Raw genomic sequence first — 14,710 nt, 5'->3', positions numbered from 1 at the left:
CACTTCATTAAACAGTTTGATCAAGGGTTTACCAGCAGAGTAGGGCTGTGTCCCATCTTTCTCCCTATTTAGTGCGCTATACTGTATTGAGAAAAGACCAGAGATGGACGGGTGAGGTTGGGTGAATAATGTGAGGGGGATTTGAAAAGAAAGGGGAGGGGAGGGAGGGAGGGAGGGAGGGAGGGAGGAAAGACAGAAAGACAGAAAGACAGAAAGACAGAAAGACAGAAAGGGAGAGGCGAGAGATCAAGTGAGAGACAGAGAGGAGGGGGGTGGGATTCAAGATACACTTTTGTGGCCATTCATTTATCAAGTAGCACAAAGCAGTTTAGAGCACAGCAGTGTGTTTGGAGCAGTGACCCATGGGAGAATCTAATCAGTCCCTCATCTAGCCTAAAGGCACACGCCACTCAACCACTCTGACTTCCTGCAGTGCTGTGTTGGAGGAAACAAAACACATCAAACTTTGACGTTTCCCTAAATGATGGCCAAAACTTAGCATGACGGCCTGAAAAGGATTTCTTCGAATTGTCTGAAAATCGATAATTGAAAACAACAATAACACATTGAAAAGTAACTTGACAACCTCTCTATTATAATAAAGTTACACTTACTGTACCAGTCAACAGTTTGGACACACCTCCGCAAGGATTTTTCTTTACTTTTACTATTTTCTACATTGTAGAATAATAGTGAAGACATCAAAACTATGAAATAACACATATAGAATCATGTAGTAACCAAAAAAGTGTTAAACAAATCAAAATCTATCTTATATTTGAGATTCTTCAAAGTAGCCACCCTTTGCCTTGATGTATGTGTTATCACTTCAGACATTAAGAAAACATCTACTTTGTAATGAAACACGTACAGTATGTTCATAAATGTCTCACAAAAAATAACACACACACACTTTGGATTTTGATTAATAGTACTTGTCAGAGCTTGTGCAATGTAAGAACTAAATTGTGAACATACATATAGCAAATAACAATGAAACTCGAAATGGACACACACACAATTCCAAAGTATCTCCTATTCACATCCCATTATTTCCTAAATAATATAAAGTAGTCTTGTTTTCCTTCGTGACACTGAAGTTTATACTCCTAATTCATCACTGCTCCTCGTACCCTCCTATTTACGGGCCACTATCACCGTATTTAGATCAACAGGGCAATGATGAATGCGATGTAGACTATCCTGACCAGCCTGGCTTCCGTGGAATTTAATCCATTTCAGCTCTGGCGCCGTTTCCAATGGCACCTTATACCCTATTTCGTGCACTACCTTTGACCAGGGCCAATAGGGCTTGGGTCAAAAGTGGTGCACTGTGTAGAAAATAGGATGCAATTTGAGACACAGCCTCTGTGATTCCCTAAACGGTTCCTTTAAGGCCCAAGCAATCCCCTGACCTGAGAAGGAAATTGCTTTTCCCATTTTGTGAACCCGACAAAGAAAGGATTTCAAGTGCTCCCCATGTCACACACATTAAAGGTTCATTTTGTGTGAAGGAAAGTGTGCGTGTGCATGTGCGTGTGTGTAGACTTGTTTGTGTGGACAGTAACTAGGCAATGTGACAGAGCTTCAAAATACAGCTTGTTTTTACCCACCGTAGTTGAACGTGACTGTATGTCGCTGTGGATAAGAGCGTCTGCTAAATTATTAAATGACTAAAATGTCAAATGTGCACAATGTGATCATATGGAAAGCAAATGTTTCCCACATCTGCAGGGATAATCTTTTTTTTTATTGGTAATGAAATTCACACACATGGACACACACACACATACTAGGAACGGCAGCAGAGTTGAGATAGGGTGCAGATCTGTTTTCAGTCTGGTGGTATACTATAGTGATACTAGATACAACCTGAATCATCAGCACAAATATGAGAACAAGAATGAGTCTTCCCTAGTTGTGGGTCAGCTTGTTGTGATTTAAGTTGCTGGTCTGCTTGTTGAGAAAGACAGCTGAAAGCTGGCAGTTGTGCCCTTGAGCAAGGCACTTAACCCCTCGCAATTGCTCTCTATCCAGGGGCGCTGCACTGCTGCTGACCTTGTGTCCATGTGTGTGTGTGCTTGTGTGTGTGTGTGCTTGTGTGTGTGTGTGTGTGTGTGTGTGTGTGTGTGTGTGTGTGTGTGTGTGTGTGTGTGTGTGTGTGTGTGTGTGTGTGTGTGTGTGTGTGTGTGTGTGTGTGTGTGTGTGTGCGTGTGCGTGAGTGTGTGAAGTGTGTATATCTGGGGGTGTCGGAAAAGTCAGAACAAAATGTCCATTCTAACTTTAAAGTAGGATTTTATAGTATTCTATTCTACACATACAGTACATCTTACAAGCATGAACACATGCAGTACGATACACGCTAGGAGATACTGTACAAGTTGCTCCATTAACATCTGTACTAATGAAAGCCTCACATTTTTTTAAACCACCGCTCAGGAACTGCCCTGCAATCAATAATGAGTCATTAGGATGTCCCTGGGACGTCACGAAATGGCCACCTAAAGTGTCATGGTTCCCTGATGGTCACATAGAAACGTTCTCCCCACCCAAAAAGTGTTCTTACCCAGGCCACACACACCCTAGTTTTATTACACATCACCTCTTGTTACTGTTGCCAAACCGATCTAGGCCATGATTGGTGGACCAGTGATCTTTTTCTTTTGGCAATGAAATGAACACCCACACACAGATTTTCAACGTATATAGTTGACACACGATTACACTATCTATTTTAATTCAAACATAAATTGTAATGAAAAACATCCTCACCTGGGATTTGAACTCACAACCTCTTGGTTCACAGCATTTTGATCTTCCTGCTATGCCACCGTTCTGTACAAATGATGGATTTCACCTGTAAACCTATTCCTACACTTTGCACCTCAAGGTAAATCTCAGCTCTGTTAAAAATACACTGAATAAAATATTTCATATTTATCATAGTGTGTCAGGAGTAACATTAAACACAATAATATGCCCCACCAAGTTCTACAGACGTTGGGGTGCAACAGAAATATCCACCTACCCAGACTCCCAGATGGGGTCATATTGAAAAGGCAGTACTAGGTGATCATGACATATATTGTCATTGATTAAAGATTTGTACACTAGTTTAGCTGAACAGCATACGATGTGACAGACCGGGAACTAGACAAAACCTCCAGGGGACCATGACCCAACGTCTCAAGAACGTTCAGGGACCTTTTGGGAATGTCCTAAAGTCATTAAAAAGGTCCCCCAGAGAAAGTTCCCTTGGGACCATCACACAACTTCCTATGGACTAGTAAAATGAAAGTCCTAAAATGAAAGTCCTAAAAAGGTCCTCCGTGACGTCCTGGGAATGTACATAGAACTAGACAAATGTCCCTCAGTGAATGATCCCTTGGGACCATAATGCAACGTTCTTAGAAACCTCTCAGCACCTCAGTGGGGTAACGTTGCACTGAAACCCTTATGGGACATAATGGGAACATTGCTGCATGTCCTCAGGACGTCCCCTGTTTGCTGCGTGGTAGCCTCCAACCATGAATAAGTTAACAGGATACTGAAAACCTCTCCCTCACAATAGAGTATAACCTGTTGCGTTATAATCGATATGGACCACTCTCAGATCTAATGGACTGCAATTGAAAATGAAAAGACAGTTACAGGATGTGTCCCAAATGGCATACAATTCCGTACGTAGTGCATTACTTTTGGCCAGAGCCCCATAGGCCCTGGTCAAAAGGGAAGAGAGTGTCATTTGGGACACAGACATAGTTACACGACAGGCTCCTGCACTGAGGCTTTTTATACAGTACCTCTATGCGAGTTATCAGTGAACCCCATTCTTCGGTTTTACACTTGACGTAGGTACCTAAGACTACTTTCAAATCATTCACTTATTCCCATAAAGTACATTTTCCAGTGTTGAATCCATTCAGTGCTCTTATGTTTGCTGTACTGTATATCGAGAGTTCCCTTCCCTCCTGCATCTCCAATGAGTGTTTGAGATAGTGTCCTTCGAAGAAGCAGTGATGTTGCCTGGAATAGCCTTCGATCTCTGCAGGGAAGCATTTCAAATCCGTCAGGCATGCAGGCGAGGCATACATGCCTTAGGCCATATTTTCCTCATTAGGTAGCATGGTCCCCTTGGGGTTCTCCAGGAATGGAATGGCCCTCCACTCTCCTTGACTAAGCTGCCTCTCCAAGATGGTTCCAGGAACTGTTGTCTAGGGACCATCCTCTGCCTACTGCCCCTGCTTCTACCTCTCTCCTCTGCCTTTCTGTGTCTATGCCACTAATCTCCCTGTATCTACCTCTATCCTTCTGCCTCTATTCTCTCTCTGTCTCTACCTCTATCCATTTGTCTCTGTCAACCTCTGCCTCTATCATCTACCTTCCCCTATAGTCCACCTCTATCATCTACTTTCCCCTATAGTCCACCTGTATCATCTACCTTCCCCTATAGTCCATCTTTATCCTTTTACCTTCCCCGATAGTCCATCTCTATCATCTACCTTCCCCTATAGTCAACCTCTATCATCTACCTTCCCCTATAGTCCACCTCTATCATCTACCTTCCCCTATAGTCCACCTCTATCATCTGCCTTCCCCTATAGTCCATCTCTATCATCTACCTTCCCATATAGTCCACCTCTATCATCTACCTTCCCCTATAGTCCTTCTCTATCATCTACTTTCCCCTATAGTCCTTCTCTATCATCTACCTTCCCCTTTAGTCCACTTCTATCATCTACCTTCCCCTATAGTCCACCTCTATCATCTACTTTCCCCTATAGTCCTTGTCTATCATTTACCTTCCCCTATAGTCCACCTCTATCATCGACCTTCCCAAATAGTCCACCTCTATCATCTACCTTCCCCTATAGTCCACCTCTATCATCTACCTTCCCCTATAGTCCACCTCTATCATCTACCTTCCCCTATAGTCCACCTCTATCATCTACCTTCCCCTATAGTCCACCTCTATCCTCTACCTTCCCCTATAGTCCACCTCTATCCTCTACCTTCCCCTATAGTCCACCTCTATCATCTACCATCCCCTATAGTCCACTTCTATCATCTACCTTCCCCTATCGTCCACCTCTATCATCTACCTTCCCCTATAGTCCACCTCTATCAACTACCTTCCCCTATAGTCCACCTCTATCATCTACCTTCCCCTATAGTCCACTTCTATCATCTACCTTCCCCTGTAGTCCACCTCTATCATCTACCTTCCCCTATAGTCCACCTCTATCATCTACCTTCCCCTATAGTCCACCTCTATCATCTACCTTCCCCTACAGTCCACCTCTATCATCTACCTTCCTCTATAGTCCACCTCTATCATCTACCTTCCCCAATAGTCCACTATTATCATCTACCGTCCCCTATAGTCCTTCTCTATCATCTACTTTCCCCTATAGTCCTTCTCTATCATCTACCTTCCCCTGTAGTCCACCTCTATCATCTACCTTCCTCTATAGTCCACCTCTATCATCTACCTTCCCCCACTATTATCATCTACCGTCCCCTATAGTCCTTCTCTATCATCTACCTTCCCCTATAGTCCACCTCTATCATCTGCCTTCCCCCATAGTCCATCTCTATCATCTACCTTCCCATATAGTCCACCTCTATCATCTACCTTCCCCTATAGTCCTTCTCTATCATCTACTTTCCCCTATAGTCCTTCTCTATCATCTACCTTCCCCTTTAGTCCACTTCTATCATCTACCTTCCCCTATAGTCCACCTCTATCATCTACTTTCCCTATAGTCCTTGTCTATCATTTACCTTCCCCTATAGTCCACCTCTATCATCGACCTTCCCAAATAGTCCACCTCTATCATCTACCTTCCCTATAGTCCTTCTCTATCATCTACCTTCCCCTATAGTCCACCTCTATCATCTACCTTCCCCTATAGTCCACCTCTATCATCTACCTTCCCCTATAGTCCATCTTTATCCTTTTACCTTCCCCTATAGTCCACCTCTATCCTCTACCTTCCCCTATAGTCCACCTCTATCATCTACCATCCCCTATAGTCCACTTCTATCATCTACCTTCCCCTATCGTCCACCTCTATCATCTACCTTCCCCTATAGTCCACCTCTATCAACTACCTTCCCTATAGTCCACCTCTATCATCTACCTTCCCCTATAGTCCACTTCTATCATCTACCTTCCCCTGTAGTCCACCTCTATCATCTACCTTCCCCTATAGTCCACCTCTATCATCTACCTTCCCCTATAGTCCACCTCTATCATCTACCTTCCCCTACAGTCCACCTCTATCATCTACCTTCCTCTATAGTCCACCTCTATCATCTACCTTCCCCAATAGTCCACTATTATCATCTACCGTCCCCTATAGTCCTTCTCTATCATCTACTTTCCCCTATAGTCCTTCTCTATCATCTACCTTCCCCTGTAGTCCACCTCTATCATCTACCTTCCCCCGTAGTCCACCTCTATCATCTACCTTCCCCTATAGTCCACCTCTATCATCTACCTTCCCCTATAGTCCACCTCTATCATCTACCTTCCCCTATAGTCCACCTCTATCATCTACCTTCCCCTATAGTCCACCTCTATCATCTACCTTCCCCTATAGTCCACCTCTATCATCTACCTTCCCCTATAGTCCACCTCTATCATCTACCTTCCTCTATAGTCCACCTCTATCATCTACCTTCCCCAATAGTCCACTTCTATCATCTACCTTCCCCTATAGTCCTTCTCTATCATCTACTTTCCCCTATAGTCCTTCTCTATCATCTACCTTCCCCTATAGTCCACCTCTATCATCTACCTTCCCCTATAGTCCACCTCTATCATCTACCTTCCCCTATAGTCCACCTCTATCATCTACCTTCCCCTATAGTCCACTTCTATCATCTACCTTTCTGCCTCTCTCTGTTCTCCAGTGCCTCTTTCTTCTGCCTCTCTGTTGCCTGTTGCCTCTCTGTTGCATGCTGCCTCTCTGCTGCCTGCCTGCTGCCTCTCTGCTGCCTGCCTCCTGCCTGCCTGTTGCCTGCCTGCTGCCTGTTGCCTGCCTGCTTCCTGTTTCCTGCTGCCTCTCTGCTGCCTGCCTGCCTGCTGCCTCTCTGCTGCCTGCCTGCTGCCTCTCTGCTGCCTGCCTGCTGCCTGTTGCCTGCCTGCTTCCTGTTTCCTGCTGCCTCTCTGCTGCCTGCCTGCTGCCTGTTTCCTGCTGCCTCTCTGCTGCCTGCCTGCTGCCTCTGCTGCCTGCCTCCTGCCTGCCTGCTGCCTGTTGCCTGCCTGCTTCCTGTTACCTGCTGCCTCTCTGCTGCCTGCCTGCTGCCTCTCTGCTGCATGCCTCCTGCCTGCCTGCTGCCTCTCTGCTGCCTGCCTCCTGCCTGCCTGCTGCCTGTTACCTGCTGCCTCTCTGCTGCCTGCCTGCTGCCTCTGATGCCTGCCTGCTGCCTCTCTGCTGCCTGCCTGCTGCCTGCCTGCTGCCTCTCTGCTGCCTGCCTGCTGCCTCTCTGCTGCCTCTCTGCTGCCTGCCTGCTGCCTCTCTGCTGCCTGCCTGCTGCCTGCCTGCTGCTTCTCTGCTGCCTCTCTGCTGCCTGCCTGCTGCCTCTCTGCTGCCTGCCTGCTGCCTGCCTGCTGCTTCTCTGCTGCCTCTCTGCTGCCTGCCTGCTGCCTCTCTGCTGCCTGCCTGCTGCTTCTCTGCTGCCTCTCTGCTGCCTGCCTGCTGCCTGCCTGCTGCCTCTCTGCTGCCTCTCTGCTGCCTGCCTGCTGCCTCTCTGCTGCCTGCCTGCTGCCTGCTCTGCTGCCTCTCTGCTGCCTGCCTGCTGCCTGCCTGCTGCTTCTCTGCTGCCTCTCTGCTGCCTGCCTGCTGCCTGCCTGCTGCTTCTCTGCTGCCTCTCTGCTGCCTGCCTGCCTCTCTGCTGCCTGCCTGCTGCCTGCCTGCTGCCTCTCTGCTGCCTGCCTGCTGCCTCTCTGCTGCCTGCCTGCTGCCTCTCTGCTGCCTGCCTGCTGCCTGCCTGCTGCTTCTCTGCTGCCTCTCTGCTGCCTGCCTGCTGCCTGCCTGCTGCTTCTCTGCTGCCTCTCTGCTGCCTGCCTGCTGCCTGCCTGCTGCTTCTCTGCTGCCTCTCTGCTGCCTCTCTGCTGCCTGCCTGCTGCCTGCCTGCTGCCTCTCTGCTGCCTGCCTGCTGCCTGCCTGCTGCCTCTCTGCTGCCTCTCTGCTGCCTCTCTGCTGCCTGCCTGCTGCCTGCCTGCTGCCTCTCTGCTGCCTCTCTGCTGCCTCTCTGCTGCCTGCCTGCTGCTTCTCTGCTGCCTCTCTGCTGCCTGCCTGCTGCCTGCCTGCTGCTTCTCTGCTGCCTCTCTGCTGCCTGCTGCCTGCCTGCTGCTTCTCTGCTGCCTCTCTGCTGCCTGCCTGCTGCCTGCCTGCTGCCTCTCTGCTGCCTCTCTGCTGCCTGCCTGCTGCCTGCCTGCTGCCTGCCTGCTGCTTCTCTGCTGCCTCTCTGCTGCCTACCTATCAAGCTACTCTACATATATAGGCTAATATTTTGGGCTTTTTAAAATGGTACCTCTGTTGTGTAACTGGGATAAAACAATATATGGACAACATGTATCCCCGCACATTGACTCGGTACCGGTACCCCCTGTCTTTTTATTGTGTTACTTTTTATTTGATTTTTAACTTTAGTTTATTTAGTAAATATTTTCTTAACATTATTTATTTAACTACATTTTTGGTTATGGGCTTGTTCGTAAGCATTTCACTGTGAGGTCTACACCAGTTGTATTCTGTCACAAATAAAATTTGATTAGATTTTTTGATTTGACATGTTAATATTCACAAGACACTGGATGAAAAATATGTACCATATGTCACGCAACTTTTTACATTGCTACAAACAGCTAGCCTGGTACTAGATCTGGTTGTGCTTGTCATTGGTTGTCAGACAGATCAGGAATCAGGCTAACCATTTTTATTTATTTACTTAATCTTTATTTAACTAGGCAAGTCAGTTAAGAACATAAATTCTTATTTACAATGACGGCCTAATAATGAGTTGAAGTGAATGTAAGCAGGGTAAAGTGAAGTGACCTGGAAATGGTTGGTCTATGACACGCATATTGGAGTGCAAGGCCAAGCAGATCCAATGCATAGACATCTTCATGTTGCCCAGCTCCTGTTATTATGTTGGATGTGCATGTTATTACACACACACACACACACACACACACACACACACACACACACACACACACACACACACACACACACACACACACACACACACACACACACACACACACACACACACACACACACACACACACACACACACACACACACACACACACACACACACACACACACACAGGCACAAATGCACACTCACAACCACACACTGAACACTAATAGGGTTGCATGACTGTTTATTCCAAGTAGCACAAAGCTTTGATTGGAGACACGGGTTGTGTCCCAAATAGCACTCTATTCCCTATTTAGTGGACTACTTTTCATTTTTTTAACCAGGGCTCATAGGGCTCAAAAGTAGTGGACTATATAGGGAATCGTGCGCAATTTAGGACAAAAACAATTCCCTGTTAAAAAGGGCCCTTTGGCTACAATGTTGCTGTGACTGACCCTTTGTCTGTCTGTTCTCTCCTTTTTAAGTTTTCCTTTATTTACTCCTTTGTTCATTTGGCCCAAATCTTCTGTCCCTCCCTCTCTCCCAGCCAGTGACACAATTACAATGAGATGATGGTGATTTCTATGTTATCTGAATATTACTCTATTGTATGTAGTTGTTGTATGTAGTAATCCTGTCGATTATCAACAGGATAGTATAGACTAAGCTGGTGTGTGTTCAATGTCAGTGGTTCCAGTGTTATACATTAATAGGCTTGTGACAAGTACACTTAGATGGTTACAACAGTAGAGGGGAAACATCAAGCAAGCGCAGCCCCCTCATTTTGAAGACATGATCTAAAGTACTTTATCACTCCTGTGCCACTCTTGCCCAGTCCTTTAGTTTTGTGGGGGAATAATGCTAGATTTTGTTTTTTAAACCATTGATTGGTTTCTAGAATGCACTTGCTAAACCGAGATTCCGGCCTGGCATATATTAAATGTAAATGACTTCTCAGATTTTAAATTTGTCAAAGCAGGTGAAGCACTTGGACATGGGTATGGCTTGTATCCACTTGTCTTCCAAACGATTTTGCATCTCTTATCAGAAACCAAACAATTCCCCCCTGGCCTCTGTTCTCATTCTGCTGACTTAGGCTACACAGGAGCACCAAATCCACTTCGAACACTGCTTTATCACTCCCCTTCCATTGATTAGTTGGGACTTTTTCAGTTAGTGCATTCCGACTGAGCCAACAGCAAGAAAGGAAGGACATACAGTAGTGTCATTTCAGAAAGGCAAGTAACACAGTCCTCAACAAGATGACCGCAACATAGCCAATTCTCAGCTCTTATAACCCAGGTCTAAAGAAGTAATGAAGATAATGCAGTGAAGAAGACGAGAGCAAAAAGTCACATTCAGCAAAATGTGAACATCATTGGCGCCAGATACTCACTTTTGGAGGTATGAAGCAACGTTATGGTAACTAGCAAAAAATATATAGGGGCGGGGTCTTACTTACTGTAAATATATATATATATATATATATATATATATATATATATATATATATATATCTTTATTTTACTGCTAAGTGGGGGTGAAACAGATCAAATATTAACAATTAATTATCTACCCCACCTTCTCTTTTTGGTAGAAACCGTAACACTGTGTCATGCCTCTGAAGTGGCTCCAGTAATGGTGTTTTCGAAATATCCACTTTCCAAGCTTATTGGTTGAGACGTTACTGTTCAGTTATTCATTATTTTGACCCCTTTGGTTTAAGTTCATACTCACCCAATTATTTATCTACTTTTCTGTCATCTCATAGACCCATGGTATAGAGGAGATGCAATGCAAGCACCTTCTGTCCAAGGTCAGTCAGGGTGGGCCGTGCCCAGAGACCGCTGTCTGCAGTGGGGTGGGCCAATTAACCAAACAGACTGTGTGGCCAATAGACCCTGGATTTAGTGCTGTCGCTAGTTCTTATCATCTCACACTTCTTTTCTGTTCAGGATTAATGGGTAAATTTATTTTACACGCCTCAGTAACCCAATGCATTAGCACAGAGACAAAAAATATTTATCTCTCTGTTGTAACCACTGTCTCTCTCTCTATCTCGTTCCCTCTGTTTTCTTTCTCTCTCTGTTTTCTCTCTCTCTCTCTCTTCTGTGGCTGGGCAGCCAGGGCCAGTAAAGCACTAACTAATGATGTAGAGAGGGAGCGAGCAGAGAAGAGAATTGGGGGGGACTTCTTCAGTGGTTTAAAGTATTTAAGGAAAAATGCTTTAAAGTATTACCTAAGTAGTTACTGGGGGTATCTGTATTTTACTTTACTATTTATATTTTTGACAACTTTTACTTTTACTCCACTACATCAAGAGAATACTGGTCATCCCTACTGCATCTGATCTGGCGGACTCACTAAACACAAATGCTTCGTTTTTTTAATGATGTCTGAGTGTTGGAGTGTGCCCCTTGCGTAAATAGTAAAACAAGAAAATTGTGCCATATGTTTTGCTTAATATAAGGAATGAGAAGTTATTTATACTCTTACTTTTACTTTGGTACTTAATATATTTTAGCAAATTACATTTACTCAAGTAGTATATTACTGGGTGTCTTTCGATTTAGGTATCTTTACTTTTACACCAACCACTGGACTTTGGTTGGTTGGTGCAGTCAATATTTTTTGTGAGTACACTTCTAGCGAGAGGACATGCAAAGGGCAATCAGTGGGAGAAATAGGTTAGACAACATGCTGAAAACGATTAGAGCCAACTGAAGAGGAAAGAGGAAAACAACAACCCTGTAATGTATTCCAGCATTGTGATTTCTCTGAACTTCTTCTCTGTCCTAAAATAGATTGACAGAGTGGGTGAACCAGTGGGAGCCACAGTGAGCCACTTGGAAAATACAGTCTTAACATTAAAATAGGATAACAATTTCCACTCTAATATTTCTGGTATTTTAATGGTAGGCTAAATGGCGGAGCTAACTAGCTTTCAGGAGAGAAGGGGAGAGATTGAGGATGGCAACAATTAAAAGAGTGAAACAGCTGACAGTGTAAGGCTGCCTGCCACCCTTCTGGCCCTGACAGGAGAGAGGGATCAGGCAGAGACACAGTTGTCTCCTTCCTCCATACTTTCTTCTGCATGCTGGGAAGTGGAGGGGAGGAGGGGAACGCCCCCGTAGCAGCTCTGCTCCTTGGCTTCGTCAAACTGCCAACCAGGGCAAAGGCAGGCAGGAAGGAACACACTTCATTAACCAATCTGATGGCAGATGTCAGGCAGGGCTTTTTGCTCAAAGCGCACACATGCACGCACTCACTCACGCATGCTGGCACGCACACACACACACACACACACACACACACACACACACACACACACACACACACACACACACACACACACACACACACACACACACACACACACACACACACACACACACACACACACACACACACACACACACACACACACACACACACACGCACAGAAAGCCTTAAAAAGCAGCCTGACTTTTTGCTCCAAGCACACATTTGATTCCAGTGAATGGTCACGTCAGTCCCCCTGCCAGGTTAATTTCCTTTGGAGTGTGAGCTCGTGAAGTGTGTGGTTGAGCCAATCAAAGTTAATGAGCTGAGAAACCATGGCCCTTATTTATCAGCCTCCTTTACTTAGGCTGTTTCATCACCAGCTCGTCAGTCTTCACACCTCACAGACACCTCCATCAAACACACACACGCAAGCATGCATGCACACAAACACACACATACGCAAGCATGCATGCACACAAACACACACATACGCAAGCACGCATGCACACAAACACACACATACGCAAGCATGCATGCACACAAACACACACACACGAGCACACTACCTATACATAGATCAATGGGAGAAATGTACAAATCTCTCTTTTATTGATTATTGATTGATTGATGGATAAACTGAGCTTGGTGAACTACAATGCTTGTTTACACTAATGGTACAATGTGTTAGCCATCCCATGTCTCACGACCATTGTCTCATTTGTCTTATAGCAGGTCATTACTTGGTGCTAAACTATTGATGCTCTTGGACAGATATACGTAACATAAATGGCAGTAGCTTCTGTTGACAGATTGTGGGATGTGATGATTAACGAGGAACTTTTTTCCGGTACGCTGAGGGTTTTTTGTCAATGTTCATTGAGACAAATCATGATTTCGCTCTTGCTCGCATTTTTCGAATTTCAGAAGGGGAAGGGAGATTTGGCTCACAGACTTGAAACTGGCTGAGAGTTTCCTTTAAGAGTGGTGAAGACTTCGCTACTCTTTTCTAACAGGTCTCCCCCCAGAACTCAATCGAGCATCTGACAAATTACGTGAGACTTTAGTTCTGTGAGTCCTTAATAATGCACCAGAATTGACATGCATCTAACTAAGACCGATGTTGCCATAAAGCAGTAATCACAGTGACCGATAGAACAACGCGGTGACATGTTGTGTAACTCTCTCTACATATCACACAATTTAAGTGCCTCAAAGGACAGTTTAATGCTTTTCATTAGCAAGGCATTGGCTATTTTATTGTGTTAATAAGCTATCTCGTTTTAGTTGAACAGGCACACACATGGCCATTCTAATCCCCCACCCACCCACCCACCCACCCACCCACCCACCCCCCTCTCTCTCTCCCTCTCTCTCTCTCTCTCTCTCTCTCTCTCTCTCTCTCTCTCTCTCTCTCTCTCTCTCTCTCTCTCTCTCTCTTTCCTCTCTTTTCCCACTCTCTCTCTTTCTCTCTCTCCACACAAGACCATTCTAATTCTCTTTTCTACACTTTTTTGTATTGCAATTGGTGAATCCTGTAGTGGATAATGAGTTTTACCTCTGATGCCGGCATGGTGAAAAGATTCAGATGTACCTAGTCCCCTGTTACTGTTGTAACCTATTTCTCTCTGTTTCTCTTTTTTCATTCTACATCTCTCTCATTCTCTCTGTCTCTCTTGGAGCTATATCGTTACAAACCTCCATTCGATGACAGCTTGTCTATACTAAATACTATAGTTGTTTTTGGCAAGATCAACATGTTTTCTCACTGTGCCAGGAGGAATAATACATGAACAGACATCGTCACTCTACATGACTTAAGTCAGCCAAACATGTCAGATATGTGACAACATGAGATCCATCCATCCATGCTAGACTTTCAGTCATTGCGCTAACGCTAGTTAGCAATGGTGCCAGAAACTACCTTCCATTTCCTGCAAACTCACACAGAGATATACTTTATTTTTAAATGAATGAGTTCATTTGACTCTTGATAAATAGAAAAAAATGGCTTAACTGCCAACATGTCGAACTATCCCTTTAAAATACTATAGGTAATGAAGGTCAACTTATAGTTTTATCTATATGACCCCGTCAACAAAGCCTGTCTGTTATTTTACTTTAATAACGATGGGGTCCACCTTAGTGAACATTGAGTCCATATGAAGCTCAAGGTCACAGAACTAAGACACGTTGTATATTACACTGCCTTCAGAAAGTAGTCAGACCCCTTGACTTATTCCTCATCTTTTTGTGTTTCAGCCTGAATTCAAAATGGATTAAATTATTT

This window comes from Oncorhynchus keta, chromosome 24 (assembly GCF_023373465.1).
Source record: "Oncorhynchus keta strain PuntledgeMale-10-30-2019 chromosome 24, Oket_V2, whole genome shotgun sequence".
In the NCBI taxonomy this organism is placed as follows: Eukaryota; Metazoa; Chordata; class Actinopteri; order Salmoniformes; family Salmonidae; genus Oncorhynchus; species Oncorhynchus keta.
The sequence above is the reverse complement of the archived record's forward strand: the minus strand, read 5'-3'. Positions refer to the sequence as shown.